The following is a 13846-nucleotide window of genomic DNA, read 5'->3' on the forward strand; positions in this document are numbered from 1 at the left end:
CATCACTGAACCTCCCTGGAAACATATTCAAGGTTCGGCCATGGGAAAATCTTTGCATGGTAAGTTATTTTTCACATGTTTCTAATAATTTTTATGTTTTTCGAGATCGTTACAATTAGGTCCAGCTATCTCGTACCTTCATTTTTGAAACTATTAAAGATTTTGAATGTTTTCATTGATGAATATTTTTCATTTAGATGTTAAATGATGAATTTGAAGAATTAGTTGTTATTTATAAGTATTTTCTTAAGTGATTTTTGATGAATTTAACGATTACGAATTAATTTGTTGAAATAGTAAAAATACAAGGACTTGATGTGAAATTTATACAAATATGGGCTTTAATGGAAGCTATGAACATTCGTTTGGATCAGTTTTCAATAAAAATGGTTAATTTGCATGTTTTAGGATTAGGGCTAAATTGAATAAAAGTAAAATATTAGGGAAATTTTGTAAAAATTTTAAAAAGACTAAATTGTATAAAATGAATTGGTTTTGCTGTCTAAATTAATGAATTTAATGAAATTATTAATTTAGATCAAGAATGAGTTGAAAATCGAGGACATGAGAAAATTACCAAATAGCCCATGTACTTTGACATTTCTACAATTTAGCCATGTAAGTTTGTATGAACTGTGATTATTACAATGTTAAGTAAATTAAATGTCTACTATGTTTTTTTACTGTAAATGAATCAATATAAATGTGAATGTATCCACGTTATGATGAATTGACGGATATTGAGCCCAGTTTGAACCTTAGGAATTTGTAGGATACAAATGACATGTCATTAGGGTTATCATTTTTCGGGTGCTGATCCTGAATATCCTACCAATGGCTGAGGTTCGATATTTGTTGGGGATACTCATCAGCTTGTGTGAGCAGCATCGTGTAGCTTACATTCCGACCATCAACTTGTGTGAGCAAACCCAAGTTACCATGTTTCGGGTGCTAGTCCTGAATGTCCTACCAATGGTTGAGTTTCGACATTTGTTGCGGATAGTCGTTCAGTTTGTGTGAGCGGTATCGTATAGTTTACATTCCGCCGTCAGCTTGTGTGAACAAACCTATTTTATGGCTCGAGTGAGAAATGGTGTAAAGGAAAAGGAATGATTACGACCATATGTTTAGCACATTTTGTGTGAGCTTTCCCGCATATCCGATTTTATTCTAAATGGTTCAACGAGCATGAAAAGAAAATGAACGGTAAGTGTTGAAACGAACTATAACATGAATCTATGAAAAGGATTAAAAAGGAAATATTCAATGAAAGTATACTTAAGTTCATTAATTTGATGATTTCAAATGATGTTGCTCATGTATAATGACTTACTGTATGTTATTTCAAGTGAATTATGAGTTGATGCACTAACATGTGTTGTTGATGACGCTTAGGCTTGTGCCAAGCTTATGGTTGGATTATATCTACTCAAACTTATGATAAACATCGAAATGATAAGTGTCCAAATAGAAATATGTTTATGTGCATGAAAAGATTGTATGAATTAAAAGATATATTTTCTTATAAAATGGCTTATCATGTGGTTGATCCCAAATGAATTATGTATAAATGCACTAACTTGTGTATTAATGATGATATTTAGGCTTGTGTCAAGCTTGTGTGATTGGTGAATGTTTATGCTTATGCCTTGTATTATGCAAATGAAACGGGTAAGAAAAGGTAACAAAATAGTAAGTTTATAATATAGATGTAATATGATTATATAAAAGGATTGATGAGTTAAAGGACATACTTATATGTAAGAAATTTACTTATTCTATGGATGAATTTACCTATGTCATGAATAAACTCACTAATTCGTGAATTTATAATGTTATTTAAGCTTACGCTAAGTAAATGGAATGGAAAGTAAGTAAATGAAATGGAAAGTGAGTAAATGAAATAGAAAGTAAGTAAATGGAATGGTTAGAAAATAAATGAAGTGGTTCATAGTCTTATAAAAGGTTAATGATGGTGTAATATTTCGTATAAAATCCTATTATGTTAGGAGTGAAAATATATGTGATGTTGATGGACTTACTCATTTGTGAGTTGATGGTTATGTAGTTTGATAAATTATGTGGCATTAGTATATGTTTATATTTACCTTATAAAGTTCATTATTGAAATGGAAAGTTATGTTAATAGTTTATACGAGCTTACTAAGCATTCATTGCTTACGTAGTTATTTTCTTTTACTTTTCAGATTATTGGAGGCTCGATTGGTTTCGAAGCTCCTCAAAGATCTATCACACTATCCAACGAATATATCTATAGATTTTGATGTTTTGGTCAAAGTTATAATGACATGTATAGGTGGACTTTTGTTTAATGATCTAGTTATTATGTTTGTCATGTATATGTTATTATGGTTGATGTACTTATGGTACTTTGATGCCTTGATGGTTGGTGTTATTATGGCTAAGTTGGTGCATGATTTGAATGACCAATTTGGTATGTGATAGTGTAGTTTCAATGTGATCAATTATGGTATAATTTGGTATAGAATTGAGCTAGATATGTATGGATGAATTATGGCTAATTATGTTTAAGTTTAGGTATATTTGCTTGATTGTTATTGAGGTGCCTATATGGCATATTGGTTGGATGGAATAATGGCTTAAAGAATTGGTCTTATTATGCATGTTTTGGTATGTTTTGATGCCTTGGTTAAAGATGCAAATGGCTTGTAGGTGTATGTTTTGAATGGGTGAAAGAAATGGCTTGATTTTGGTCAATTTCTTGTCCACACGGCCTAAGACAGGGGCGTGTGTCTCAGCCATGTGTGACGCACGACCATGCGACACGGTCGTGTGTCCTCTATAGGTTTTAAAGGTTGCAAGTCAGGTAGTTACACGGTTTAGCACACGGCTTGACACACAGGCGTATGTGGCCATTTCGAGGGTTACACGGTCTAGCACATAGGCATGTGGCTTGACCATGTGACCCAACTCAGAGAGTTACACGGATATAGGCTGGGACACGACCGTGTGTCCCTATTTCGATTGTTACATGGCCTAAGACATGAGCATGTGTCTCAGCCGTGTGAGTCAAACGATCATGTGACCTTTGCAGTTTAAATTTTTCTAAATTTTTCCTTAATGTTTCAAATGTCCCCGATTTAGTCTCGAATTATTTCTAAAGTGTTTCTAGGGACGATATGCATGTGTATGAGTGGACTTTGTTATGCTTAATGAAATGTTTAAAAATGAATGTTTTGATGTTACGATTTTACAGTAATTCTCTATAACCCTTGTTTCGACGACGGATACGGGTTTGGGGTGTTACACTGCAATTGTGTCCTAGCTACCTGTCATGGATCCCCCTGTTGAGTTGGCGGCTACAAGGATGACCCACATCGGTAGAAAAATGATGTTGGGGTGTTTGCGACACTATCGGTGGGCCACTATATGCTGTCACGTGGCCCGATTGCGAATATAAGGTTCATGGGTGAGTCCAGATGCGTCGATGTTGTTAGCGAGATCGGCATGTAATATGGCACGGTAGGTGGCGGTCATGCATAATATATCCCTGGATTAGGAGTTGATGTAGGGAATAATTGCGCGTATTGTGGTGCTTGTGTAAAATAAATTGGTGTTACATGTGTTGATGTAGAGAATGATTGTGTGTGCTATGGTGGTTGTGTACAGTAAATTGAAATTGAAGGTGATGTTGTGGGGAATGAGTGTGCATGTTGTGATGCTTGTGACAAAAAACTAGGTTATAAGCAAAAATAAATTAACCATACTGACCGAGAGGTTGCACGACAATCAAGTCTTTTGGTGCAGATGGAACAGATGTCGATCCCTTCGCATCTCCATCTCCCAACCTAGGATTGATGGGCCCTCGTCTTAACCTCCTACAGCGATGTTGCCTACTCCTTTTGGAAGCCAAAATAGATATGATTTTTCATTATGCTTGAACCAATCCATGTAATATGGAGAATTCGCCAACTCCAATGTGAGAAATGGTTCACGCGTAGGCAAGTAATCGTCCAGACGCTGCAACATCTCAATGTACTATTTGTGGAATGTTGGCTAATCTTCCTCGAGTTTCCCTTCAAGTTGATCTTATACAGGTCATCAAGCTCCTAAGCTGGCAGTGGAATACGTTGCATACACCCAAACTGCCACATGACTCGGTTGGATTCTTGCATTGCAACTGTTGCAAAGATGACCAATGGTACTTTGACATGACAGATGTTGAAATTGGCCAAAAATCATTCCTGAGTCCTCAGATTCACATATGGCATCCATACAAATTGGATTACAAATTTATAATTTTTAGAACGTGCCTAATATTTAATTTCATGTGCTATATTACATATTATATAACTTTAAATTCATAAACTAACCTCCTCATCGATTTCTTTATCTAGAGCTAGTACAATATTGTACTGAATATTATTTGTTAATATTTACGAGAGTATTAAAATATTATGTTGAAGTTTGCTTTAATCATTTTGGTTATTTGGAAAGTTAGATAAGGTACAAGTGTATCGGCTCTGAAGTCAATGGTTTTAGAATTGAGGTACCGAGACCTCGTTTCCGTAAACCGAACTCGTAAATATTCTTATTAAATACTTATGTAGAAGTGAATTGAATTTGGGTTAGAAATTTTCATTAAATTAGTTTTTAATTAGAGTACATGGACTAAATCGTGTAAGTGAATAAAGTAAGATTTATAAAGAAATTGTAAATAGAAATTGAATATCTAATACTTGTAAAATAAATAGACCATTATTTATATGTTTTAATGATGGCCGGTTATGCTTTGTAGTATATGTAATATATATTATATTATATTATATTATAATACTTACTTATAATAATGAGTAAATAAAATAACAATGAAATAAAAATAAAATGAAAACAAATAGTAGGGAGAAAGAGAAACAACTTAACATTTTTCCATTTTTTTCCATGCCGAATGTGGGAGGAAGAACAAGAGAAAACCAACTTAGGGTCTTGATATTTTTCCATTTTCTTGCATGCCGAAGGTGGGAGGAATAATAAGGGAAAACCGACTTAGGGTCTTGATTTTTCAAGGTTCAATTGCTAATGTCGACTCAAATTCCTCGGAAATGAATGGAAACGCGACTTTTATACATTGCATTATTTGGTAAGTATATATATAAGGTGAGTTACTCATTTGAAATAATTTTATGAGATGTGGATTTGATTTGAAAATGAGATGGTAGGATTCACGTGTCCAAGTCCGAGTCACGTTAATAGGGGAAGTAACCAATAAACTCGAGATAACAACTTGAGATGGTAATGATTTGAAAATGGAAATGTTATTGAATAGCAAATTTGATAGAATGGAGTGAAATATGGAATGAAATGTGAATTGGAAACTATAGTAGTGGATGGATATGTATTTAAGGAATGATGTTTAATTAAGTATGAAATGAATTGAACTATGATTGAGATAATATTGCATAGAATTTTTTTATTTTGAACATATAATTGTATTGTATTTTACTTTTATGTTCGGATTATAGAAATACGGCTGAGTTATATTCAGCGTACGGTTTTATTTTCCGTGTGTAGGTTAGGTACTTATCGGTTCAATAGTCCACTCAGCATCCAACGACCATCTCGAACTCAACTATTGGTGAAATGTTCTTTGATCTTTGCATGTATCTAGGATGTTTTAGATATATGTAATGTTTATTTTGTTTCTTGATGCTATTTTAGTTCTAAGTATGTAAGTATTGTGTATATATGTGTTGTTGATAGGAATGATCATTTTGAAGATGTCTTGCTAGAGTAATTTGGTTATATGCATGATGATTAGACAGTTGAAGTGTTGTTATGTTGGATGAGTTTTTGGTTAATGCATAGTTGTAAGAATGATAGTTAATATATGGTTTGATCTTAATAGATTATAATGCTTTGGTGTGTGCTTTATAAATGAAATTGAATGCTTAGTTGTTCATGTTGAGGTACCTTAATGACTTAATGGCTAATTATTTAGGTTGGTCGATCTTAAGAATATATATATTTGGCTTGGATTTTAATATATTGAATTGAGTTGTACATGGATAAGATGTTTAGATGATGATTTGCATGCCTTTATTTATGTTGAGCTATGCTATTTGAGTTTAGGCAAGTTTTGAGCATGAGTGCATCTTTTAACAAGTAGTTTTCACCATTTCTGAACTCAGGTATCGATATTTTTACATCTAGTATCGATACCTAATCTTATGAAAGTTTTAAAACAAACAAAATGCCAAAATGGTGCCGATTTTTTATTTAAGTGCCGAAACTTTTTCATAAAGTATCGATACCATAAAATAAATATCGATAGGTATCGATATTTTTACATCTAGTATCGATACCTGACCTTATGAAAGTTTTAAAACAAACAAAAGGCCAAAATGGTACCGATTTTTATTTAAGTACCGATACTTTTTCATAAAGTATCGATACCATAAAATAAATATCGACGCCATTGATTTTCAAGTAAAAGAATTGAATTTTGGTATCGATTTTCAAAAGGTATCGATTTGGTATCGATACCATCTGTGAATTTCTATTATTGACTTTTAACTTCAAAATTTTACAATCTTACTATATGCTTGTATTTTGTAATTTTGTCCTTGTAGAATTATAATTATTTAATATAGTTCTTTATATCCATAATTTCTTGAGAAATAATTGAATTTTCATTAAGTAAGGTATTTATTGAATTGTTGAATTATGTCGCAGTATCTTATTACTCGGATCCAACGACCGGGACTGGTAAGAAGTGTTACAGATATCCTCCAGATCGATTGGTATACCGCTGTGTCTCACAGGGTTGTTCCACTGATTAAAACAATATGTTTTTTCAAAATTACAACAATGAAAAACAAAAACGAGAATGATATTGTGAAATGAATTTTTCCATATGACGTCTTGTAATTCGTTAGGGAGTTCCACTCGGAGGCATAAAAATGGTAGTCGATACCATGCCCACGATTGAAGAAGGAGCATGCAACCACTGATTTTAGCTTTATCTGGCATTGTCGTTCGACACATTTCTCAGTACAATGTCACCAGCATTGCTGATCCTTAACTAAGTCATCTTTATTCTTTCTAGTCGACTACTAGTAGTAGCCTCCTTAAATGTACCAAATTGTGAGATTTATCTAGCATTAGCAAACCCTCGTTCAACCTCAAGATGAATGCACATGCGAATTTTTCCTTTTCAATGTCACTCGTTGAAGCCTCAATAATTTGGACGTTGTCCTCTAACCATCTCATATTGATCCAGCTACCCCTAAACTTGTTTGGCGCCTTCCCTAATAGTTGCTCTCATATTGCACTCCAATTAGCACTAATAACTGGCTCTGTAGCGACACCACCATCGATCGGTAAACCGAGTTGTAAACTGAAATCCTCGACTGTAATTGTACACTCGCCGCAGGAAAGATGGAATGTGTGCATCTCTGGTCTCCATCTCTTAAACAAAGCACGGATGAGTAAGGAATCCAATATAGTCCCCCAGAGCATGCGGGCCACGTATAAAAAGCCTATATCTCGCAAGTGTCCATGAATGACCTCCTGTGCACCTTCTTTTAAATTGTTCATGTACATTTCCAAAATCCGATCTTCAGACTGAGTATATAAATATAAAAAATTAACAATCTAAATAGCATAATAATTAACTACTTAAAATTAAATAATTTAATAAATTTACTTCTCATTAATAATTGAATGCCAAATATATGCTTGTCATCCAAACGAATAAGTTGATTTGCCATTTAAAAATTATGAGAACAGAATAAAATCAAAGAGAATAAAATTTTAAAAAGAGGAATTTAAAATTTGGTAAAACGTTTGAATTTCCAATTTATTAAATTAACGTTTTCCCAATTTCCAATTTTATATTTTCAATATTCAAATTTTAATTTTCAATTTTCAATCCTCATTCCTTAATTATTTTTTAAATTCTTTAATTATACTCCCAGGAATGTATAAGAGCAATATGGAGTTAAAGGAAAAAAAGGTTCGAAAAGGATATTATGAAGCGGCCTAAAGTGAGGCATGATCAAATGACGACATTGATGAAAGATGCTTTGATTAACCAATTGATGAACAAACGAAGGATTAAGGTTTCCCAGACTTCGTGGAAGTTTCATTTCGGTTGAATGGCGGAGAGTCCAGAAACTAGCTCTTTAAACACCTCCTTATGAATTTAATTCTCATTTTGTGAATCATCTGAGTTTGGACTTAGAACTCACCTTAGTGCTTTGAACTTTGAGAAGATTTGATAAATAAGTGGGAAGATGGTAAAATCACGATATCCTATGTTGGATATCGTAATACCATTGATAGTTTAGAAAAACGGGGATTTTAAAACCTATTTTCGGTGTCGCGATACCCAATCTAGGATATCGCAATACTCGAATCAGGTCATATCCTAGTGACCTGCCTATTTTAAAAAAAACTTAAACACCCTTACCCTTTAAAACCCCTAATTCTTCCCACTTAAAACTCTATTCCCCCTTTATCTCACCCTTTCAACTCTTTTCTCTCAAAAGCTCTCAAAAGCTACAAAAATGTTCTCAAAGACACCTTTTTAGTTTCTCTAGGGTTTGAACTCTAGCTTAAGAACTCTTCCATTTGATTCAACCCTAGTTACAGATTTCTTCCACAGTGTAGTTGGGAAAAGAGGTTGTAATATTCATGACAATTGAACAACATCATCTACCACTGCCTCAAGGGTGTAGTAATTATTCATTGCACTGTAAGGTTCCTTTTAAAAAACCTCGTTTCTCTACATTTTTTCTCTTGACTGTTTATTTAAGGAAATGAGCTCAATGGAACCCTCAAACACTTTGAATGAGCCCTTAACCTAAGTCATTGTTTTACCAACCTTATTGTCACCCTTGGAGTATAATATTCCTTAACCGGTAGAATTATTATTCCCAGAAAATAGAATTCATACTTAGAAATAAATTCTAACTATTTTAGAAAAGAATAAAAATATCTCAAAATTGTGTATAACTTGTGTTTTTAGCCTTATCAGTTCCATCTATTTATATGAAAAGATAGAGAAACCCAAGTTGAACTAGGAGAGAAGGGCGACTAACCCTAGTTAATTTTATTACGGTTATCGCCCCTCCACTTATACATATTGTAAGGGGTTTGGAGCCTCTCCTGTATCCGGTCCAATTATACGTGTGTCCTGAACTTTTAATCAAGGACTTTATAATTTAATCCAACTCAATACATGTTTATCAATTTCCCAAAATAAATATTTTGTTTTAAATTAATTTTAAATAAATTAAATTTTCAATTAAATAATTCTCTCAACCAATTCTAATTTCGTTAAAGTGATGACAACTTTACCATAAAATAATCTATGAGAAAATATATTTAATTCTACATTCAACATATTTTCAATGACCAAATAATTTAATTCCATTTTTTAATTTTAATTATTTAATTAAATAATAATTAAAAAATCTTAAATTATTTATCAGGTCATCTCCATGCTTAGTGAGAAACCACATTCATTTCCAAATGTAACACATTCTTTAACATTATCATTTCTATCCATTTTTATTCATTTGATTCAACATGTAATTCAATTCTAGTTTCAACGAGCTTGCAGAGGGACCGATAGGACATATTTGATTAGGGCCCAAATGACTTATAATTAAGTTCTAGCTTTTCACCTATTGATTATAAACTCATCTGGTCACGAAGTTATTCCACTACAGTATCGTGATTTAGCTTTCCCTAATAACATACCATACGAAAGCTACTTGATCAACGCACGTCAAATTTCCTTGTCATAAGTGTGTGACCCTCATAGGATATCCTTAATCTCTTTGGGATAAATCTATTCTTCCAATATGATCATATTTTATCTCATGGTAACCATTACATATTCCTTTATGAAAAGTTAATTACTATCAAATAGTAATTAAGTCATTCATCAGAAAGACAAATGACTTGTGGCCACGTTTACTTTTCATCTATCATGCGATGTCAATGAGAGGATCTCATTTACCCATGTCTTGGGTCATTTACAAGTGAATAAATCCATAAATAAATTCAATATCTATTTTACTTGGGTCATTTCCGATGTACTGTTAGTTTAGTTAGTCATAGATATGACATTATCTTCTAGGAGTCATCCGTTCTGATGCTCAAGACAAAGCATGTCCCCAATTGGACTTGATAAATGACATATTAGTCTTTCAATTGGATTGTATGGAGTGTGCCTCGCATTTCAGATAAAACAGAGCCAACATTGAGATGAGGAAGAGTTGACGCCCCAACGAGAAGAACCAATCGTCCCGACAACACGATGTTTGGCATCCCGACGATCCGATAGCCAAGTCATGACATGGCGAGGTGTTCCCCACTTAACTAAGCTTTGTTCTCCAAGTTAAACTCTATAATCTTTTCCAAGTGAAACTTTAACTATTTTTGGGATGTTTTAGTCATAATTGTACACTAATTTTAGCCTATACATAGACCCTTTAGCAACCCTAGATAATTTAGAATAACAACAAAAAAATTAATAGAGTTTCTAGGAATTTCGAGAAAAAAATTATATTTCGAGTTCAAGGTTTATTTCTCCATCTTTTACTCTCTTTTCAGTTTTTTCCAATTTAGTGAAGCTTTCTTTTGCCTGTGGTTTCTTATCTTCTTCGGAGGGATTTTTCGACGTAAATATTTGTGTCCAATTTTCTAGGTTTTACATTTGTATTCATTGAATAATTTGGGTTTGACTCAACAATTTGGTATTAGAGCTCGGTCTAATTTTCGCAATCAACCCATTCAAAGATGGAAAAGAGGTATGATATCGAGAAGTTTAATGAGATCACAAATTTCGGTTTGTGGCAAGTTCAAATGATGACAATTCTGGTTCAGAACAGCTTAAAAAGGTCATTACAAGGAAAAAGCCCGCGGATGCAAACCAAACAGAGTAGGGGGAGCTTGATGAGAAGGAACTATCAAGATTTTAATTGTGCCTCGCTAATAATGTATTGTTGGAGATAATTTTGGAGAATATGAAAACAACCTTTTGGAGGAAATTGGAAGCCCTTAATATGATAGAGTTCGTCAAAAATTGTTTAGTGCTAAAACAACGATTATATATGTTTCATATGGTAGAAGGTGAGTCTATTAGGGCTCACATATGTGAAATTGTAACTCTTCTAAATGATCTAAAGAATTTCGAGGCCAACATGGACAACAAAGATTAGGTTATATTATTACTTTGTTCTTTTCCCCTTCGTATAAAACTTTCAGGGAGACCCCTATTTATGGTAGAGATAAACTCTCATTTGAGAATGTGAAGGAAAATCTTTTAACTAAGGATAAACGCCACAATGAGTTAGCCTCGAAGAACAAATCTAATGGGCAAGCTTTGGTTTTGGTTGCTAGAGGAAGGCAACAATCTAAGGATTGAGATCAAAGGAGATCAAAGGCAATGTCAAAAACTAGAAACCGTGACAAACAATGTGGCTATTGTAAAAAGATGGGTCACATTAAGTCAGAATGTTACAAACTTCAGAACAAAAAGAAGGGCTCTCGAAAATGACGAGAAAGGGAAATAGAAAGCTGATGTAGCTGATGTTACTGTAGCTGAGGACAGAGGTGATGATTTTTTACTGCTTTCAACGACCAAAAGGTCTAATTACACATCCGAGTGGATCTTCAATTCTGGGTGTTCCTACTATATGTGTCGTACGAGGGACTAGTTCTCCACATATAGTTCGGTTGAAGGTGGAGTTGTGCTTATGAGAAATAACTCACCCTGTAAAATAGCCATCATTGGTACCATTCAAATCAGGGTACATGATGGGATAATCAAAACGTTATCGAATATCAGGTATGTCCCTTAGTTAAAGAAAAATCTTGTCTCTTTGGGCATTCTCGAGTTAAATGGGTTTAAGATTGTCGTTGAGTCAATCGAATTAAAAGTATATTGTGGAGTCCTTTTTCTGATGAGAAGGCAGAAAGTCAACAACCTTTACAGTCTGCAAGGTGTAATGGTGTTATTCGACAACAAGTACGGAAGAAGGGATGAATTCGTTGCGTCTCGACGATGACTCCCCCAACAAGGAGACAACATGACAAAATTCGCTCATTTCAGATTCTAAATTTACCTAGTTCTAGCACATGTAACTCGATCATATAAGTGAAAAAGGTATGATCATTTTGAGAAAAATAGGTTTTTGAACAGGTACAAGAGTTGGAAAGTTATATTTCTGTGAGCATTGCGTTTATGAGAAGCAAACTCAAGTCAGCATCAATTCAGTAGTGCACAACACAAAAGAGACCCTAGATTACATTCATTCTGATGTATGGGGTCTGACTTTAGTCGTCCCCAAAGGAGGTTGTAACGCCTTTAACCCGACCCGAGTCACTAGGTTCAGATCTTGGGTATTACATCATGATACTTAACAAATTTTAGAACAAACATTATCTACTCTTGATCTAAATCATATTTCTTATTTATTTATAAAAGGCTTTATTATTAAAGAAAAATAAAATAATACTTTAGACTTATCATAATTTAATTACAACACAAAAGTTTACTAAAGATTGACTCTAAAAGGCATAATCCTACTATACACCACTTTTTCAGATTGACCACTGTATGCATAATAACCAAGTTCAACCCTTCCTTGGTGCATTCCTGGTGTCGTCCCTCCTAGCGTAATTCTTCATAGCAATACATGAAACATAAACATAACATTTGTAAGTTATACAAACTTAGTGAGTTTACGTACAAAACACTTTTAAACTTTTCTTGCTGAATTTTACATTCTAACTTTTTGAATTACCATTTATGTCTTTGGAGAATACCTTTATAGCTTCAAATATATATATATATACTTTATACATACTTACACGACACTTACCATTCTTTACTTATTATCTTTCACTTAACTCTTTGACTATCTCAAGATCTTACCAGACTATACAATTTCTTCTATTATCATCAAACAACCTTCAATGTTTACTTCAGAACAGTTGATCATCAGTACTATACTCTTGGCGGATACTACTTACAGATCTTTCATTTGGCGCATACCCCTACTAAGACTGATAATCATATCATAACCTATCTCAAACCAATCCACACTCACACCGATGAAAATTATTCCAAATGGTTTAGAAGAATTCCAACATATCCTATTTACAGAATACTAGAATAAACCAATATGATAAACAACTCAGATTCTATGAGATTTCAGAAAGAGCCATGATACCATTCAGATATGGCGGATACCAGAGATTCAGGTTTCAGCACTACATAACACAGATGAAATTAGATTGATAATTGTTTATATCTTTTATAACTATGAATATTCCTATATTCTAAACTAACAAATTACCGTGGCGGATACCCTCTTTGAACATGCAGATAGACACTTCCTTTCAAGGACTTCCCTTAAGACTTATTTAGTGACATCATAGAACTAATTCAACCAAATTTACTTTAGACGTAGCATAAACTTATCGTACACTTACCTATCAAAGAATTCTCAGTACTTATCCAGTATTTTCCACAAGGGCTTAAAAATCATGCCAAACAGGCGAACATACAGAATCACAAGTTTACTGTCCTGGCGAACTTTCACAGAAGGTGTCATGGGTTTCTCCCTCATGATTTATACATAATTTCATGTAGTGATCTACCAGTTTGATCTACACATTATCGAATATATCACCATGAACATTCAAGAAATCATTTATTACCATGGGTCTCTGGAAACACAAAAATTTACTCATTTTTACATACCATTTTTAACATAAAATCATACAGTTTCGATAAAATTCTTGTTGAAAAAATAATTAATTTTTACAAAATAATTAAAGTGCACTT

The sequence above is a fragment of the Gossypium raimondii genome, chromosome 2 (assembly GCF_025698545.1).
Source record: "Gossypium raimondii isolate GPD5lz chromosome 2, ASM2569854v1, whole genome shotgun sequence".
In the NCBI taxonomy this organism is placed as follows: domain Eukaryota; kingdom Viridiplantae; phylum Streptophyta; class Magnoliopsida; order Malvales; family Malvaceae; genus Gossypium; species Gossypium raimondii.